The following is a 5,350-nucleotide window of genomic DNA, read 5'->3' on the forward strand; positions in this document are numbered from 1 at the left end:
ATATTTATGCAGCCAACAAACATATGAAAAAATGCTCATCATCATTGGTCATTAGAGAAATGCAAATCAAAACCACATTGAGATACCATCTCACACCAGTTAGAATGGCAATCATTAAAAAATCTGGAGACAACAGATGCTGGAGAGGATGTGGAGAAATAGGAACAATTTTACACTGTTGGTGGGAGTGTAAATTAGTTCAACCATTGTGGAAGAAAGTGTTGTGATTCCTCAAGGATCTAGAAATAGAAATACCGTTTGATCCAGCAATCCCATTACTGGGTATATACCCAAAGGATTATAAATCATTCTATTATAAAGACACATGCACATGCGTGTTCATTGTGGCACTGTTTATGATAGAAAAGACATGGAACCAACCCAAATGCCCATCAATGATAGACTGGATAAAGGAAATGTGGCACATATATACCATGAAATACTATGCAGCCATAAAAAAGGATGGGTTCATGTTCTTTGTAGTGACATGGATGCAGCTAGAAACCATGATTCTCAGCAAACTGACACAAGAACAGAAAACCAAACACTGCACATTCTCACTCATAAGTGGTTGTTGAACAACGAGAACACATGGACACAGGGAGGGGAACATCACACACTAGGGCCTATTGGGGAGTGGGAGATATAGGGGTAGTAGGGGGTGGGGGGATTGGGGAGGGATAACATTAGGAGAAATACCTAATGCAGATGATGGGGGGATGGATGCAGTAAACCACCATGTATATACCTATGTAACAATCCTGCATGATCTGCACATGTACCCCAGAACTTAAAGCATAAGTAACGGAGACATTTACCCACCTTACTTTGTTGGCCCTATATTTAAGTTTTTATCTTGAACTTCTCTAAGAGAACAACAAATGAGTTAATTTTCAAAGAAATCTTTAAATAATTAAATTATTTGTCAATTTTCTCAAGACATCTTTTATTCTGGCTTAGTTATTGACTTTAGGTGAATGTTGGGTACCAATGGATTTGTTTTAATAATAATTTCTTTAGATTAAGGGGTTTCTTCAATTTCCTTTGCATTCATAACATTTCTCTTTGCAACAAATTATTTAACCCTCAGCCAAGAACAAAGAGTGGACTTGTTAAATCAATCTATACTCTTAACAAGTTACTGACAAATAAATCATTCTTTTAGTCTTTTAATACAGCTTTCCTCTCCGTTGATGTACTGTATTACTCATCTATCACTGTGTCACATACCACCCCAAAACTAATGACTTAAAACAACAGCCATTGCTCCCAATTCTGTAAGTTGTCTGGGCTCAGTGTAAATGGCTCTGTTTGCTCTGCATGGGGTCAGTTGAGACAAACACAGTTAGCAATAGAAGATCCAAAAGAGCCTCATTCACAGTTCTGGGAGCTTGCTGCTGACAGTGGGCTGGGGTGCTTCAGTTCTCCAAATGTTCTCCCTCACCAAGTGGTCTCTCTGAAGCAGGATTGCCTATATTTCTTTACACACTGGATGAGTTTTGAGAGCAAGGGCAGAAGCCATATGGCCTCCTAAGGCCTGGGCTGACAATGTCAGAACATCACTTCTGCTTCATTCTCTTGGTCAAAGTGAGTCCCAGGATCAGTCCAGATTCAGGCAGTGGAGAAATGGACTCCACCTCTCAATGGGGGAACAGCAAAGTCACATTCAAAAGAGGTATAGACAGAAGAAGGCGTAATTCACTCGGTGCTATTTTAAGGAAACTACTATATATAAGCTTCCTTGATGGATGTAATTACTGAGATGAGGATAAGAGGTACTCTTCCTCCCAAATCCTGATAAGAGGTGATCTAGAGAGCTTCACAAGCCAGAGTCTGCCTATCAGGATTCAAGGATCCAGGCAATTACATCAATGGATGTAATTACTCAGATGAGGATAAGAGGTACCCTCCCCTCCAAATCCTGGTGAGAGGTGATCTAGAGAGCTTCACAAGTCAGAGTCTGCCTATCAGAACGCAAGGATCTATCTAGGCAAGGAGAACTGGAGAAGGCACTCTTTGAGACACACCCTGAGTCTAGTGAGCAGCACTGGTGAAAACAAGGACTTTCATTCAAGGCCCAGTGCATGGGCTTGGCAGCCTGACACACCTGGGTACCAACCCCAGTTTTTCTACTTCTAGTCTTGGGCAAGTTCTCAACCTCTATGAGCCTTTTACTATCAAGCCCAAAATGGGTGTAATACCATTAACAGTTTTAGTGAAATACTAGTAGCCTCACAAAGGCTTTGGTGAGAATAAACTAAAGCATTTCGGGTAAAGTGCCCGGCACCAGCACCATACCTGATCAGGAGTGAATGATCCCTATTTCATCTGGAGTGGAGGTTTTTTCCTCTGATGAAAATTCTTCTCCTTTCTTGAAGAAACCTGGTGTTAGAAGACAGGCTGGGCTGTTCTTGGTCTAGGAAAGCAAGAGTGAGATTCAAAATATTTAGTAGCCTGTGCAGCCCTGAACTAGCCAATCAGAACTGAAGGGAGAAGTAGGGCTGGTGGTAACGGGGGAGCCTGAGCCCTACTGCCATGCTGAGCATTAACCCTTGAGTTGCTGGATTTGGAAGAAGCCCAGGAATTCCTGGGGATAGGATGAAGCAGGCTGGGTGGCAGAGAGCCTGTGAAGGGCTTAGAGCAATATCTCTTTACCAATAGAGATATTTCACTTTTATAATCCCAAATATGGCCATACATGTGTGGACCAGTGAGAGCAATAACCCTACCCATGAGCAAGATGCAACAAGGCCTTGTGCAGGTAATTTAATTAGTGCAGCCAGCTTGGAAGAGAAGAGCCAAAATTTCAACCCTTCTGCCTAAAAGAGCGATGTTTAAAGAGCAATTGAGAAAAAATAGAGAGAGCATTTGATAATACCAGGGAATAAAAATACAATCCTGCAATTTTGTAAGCCCCCATGCCCTGCATATGATAGCCTAAAAACCAGGAACGGCATAAAACTAGCAGTCAAGAAATAACAAGTGAAAGCAGGCACCAAAGGGAGCCGGTGAGAAGGAGTGTCTAAAGGCTCTGATATGGATAAAAATTAGTAAGCAGAAACACAGAGTACCAGAAGCCACATCAAGCTGAGGAGGTAGAACTCTTCAAACTGAGTAAATGAGCAGGGAAGGAAGATTCCTTGGGAAACATTCACACAATCATTGCTTAGTCCAGTGGTCTGTGCTTACACATATGGGGGCCCAGACAAGTGAAACCTGAAAGTACCCCTCCCTTTGAGGAGCTCCAGTACACGGTAAGCAGAAAGCTGGCTGCCCCCAGACTTAAGTTGGGGTGTCCAGGGAGGCTGAAGGGTGGCCTCCAGTTAGTAAGGGCAAGATGGAGCACATGAAAGTGCTCTTGGCAAGAATATAGTAAGTGAGCGAGGGAGCCTGCCCTGGCTAGGCCTTGGCTCCCTGGGTGGTCAGGGCAGCTTGTCCAGGAATTAATTCACAGAGTGGTGGGGATGAAAATCTCCTAAGCTTACCACATAAAGTTTATTCCCCAAGCCTAGCAGTGAAGGCCTTCCACAGTTTGGCTTCCATTTATTTTACCAGCATCATTCCCCCAAAGTGGAAATTCATAGAATAGAAAAGGAACGGTACATGCTCTAGGGAGTACTTGTGAGGAGTAAGAAAGTTAATATCTGTGTGAAGCCCTAACATATAGCCTGCTCCGTAGTCTGTACTTGATAAATGTTGTGACTGTTTCTACTGCCATGTGCAGTTGGGCAGTTGTATACTGCTCAAAGTTGCTCAGTCATGTTCCCGGGAGGTGTGTCTGCCCCTGGAAGCACCATTTTCTCATTTCCCAAAACCACCGTATAGGCTAGGAGAGCTCTAATTATATCATAAGGTTTTGTGAGAATTAACTGAAATTATGATTATTATGCACTAAGTACAATGTTTGACAAGGAAGGTGTTCAATAAATGCCCATCGTCATTTCTTTACCGTTATTATTGTTAATGATGTTTGATCTCTACCCTCCCCCAATGAAAAAAATAACCCCTTCTTGTCAAGCCAGTTTGCCCACTGCCTGCTAAACATGAAGTACCCATTGTCCCTCTGAGCTTTTGTTCAACCTGTCTAGTGCACCCTCTAACTTCTTTTTGGAGTAGCTTAAAGCCTTCCCATGCTCCAAATCTCTCTTCAGTTCCTGCATCCTCTGTAAATCCGACTCTGACAACACTTGCCTTCCTCTTTTGAACCCCAGAGTATTGATTGTCAACATAATTCACTTGGCAATAAATCAGGCTGTGCCTCATCACAGTTCTTTTGTTGTAGCTGAACTGATTATGCCCACCTGTGTGTGCACCTGACTCGCTGTTTTTGCACGACTCTCCCAGCGACACCTAGGAGCGGTGAAGTGGATTCATTTGGAGAATCACATGAGATGTGGTAGTGACTCCTGATTAAGTGCAAAGTGCCTATGGAAGGTTATGGGGTGATTATGAAGAAACCTGCAAAAAGAGAGAGAGAGAGAGGAAAAAAAAATTAGCACATTCATCGATTAAAATATCCGCTTCAGGGTGCTTGCATGGGCATAGTCTGAGTGGGGGTTCATGCCTGTGTGTTGCTTACTTTTGAGGCTGCTGCAAAATGAAATGCAGCATCCTGTTGAGCCCCTGTGAACTTGACAGTGCAGCTCTGAGGAGCTGTTTGTGAGCCAAGAGACTGTAGGAGTCTGAGGCCTGACTTAGTGATCCTTTTGAAATTGGAGAGAGATGAGTTCTTACTTCGCACCTTGTGCCCCTGTCCCTCCCATGGAATAAGCCTGTACTGATTTCTTACAAAGTATGGAAGAGAACAGAGAGCCAAGATAAATGAGTTGCAAACCCCGACCTGCAGGGCAGATGTGTGCACGTGAACAGTAGCTTTTTGCTCAGCCAGCACAAAGCGCCAGAGCCCTGCCTACATTGGCTGCCAAATGTCAATCAAGGCATCGAGGAGAAAGACGGTCCAGATAGGCCCCCTCCTCCACACCTATCCCTTTCACCAACAAATCATTCCCCATTTCCAGACTCAATCGCAACTCCTTCTGAAGTTTTCTGGATTTTCCAACCTCAGGAACCACTTCCCTTTCAGATCGTTCAGCCCTTTCTGTCAATTCTAAACTGTCTCAGGAAGAAATGTGTAGGGATGCTGCAAAAATCCCACCAGGTTTGCTTCTAATTTCATAAGATGCTGGAGTGAATGTGAGCCTGAATGTGGCACCAGACCTTCCAGTTTCAAATGTTTATGTTCATGGAAGTAGCCACATTGATCAACTGTATCATTATAAATGAGTAGTACAAATAAAAACATAAAATCAATCTGTAGCAACACACCACCACCTTTGTAATTGTTTTAAAA

Source organism: Cebus imitator, unplaced genomic scaffold (assembly GCF_001604975.1).
Source record: "Cebus imitator isolate Cc_AM_T3 unplaced genomic scaffold, Cebus_imitator-1.0 Scaffold274, whole genome shotgun sequence".
NCBI lineage: Eukaryota > Metazoa > Chordata > Mammalia > Primates > Cebidae > Cebus > Cebus imitator.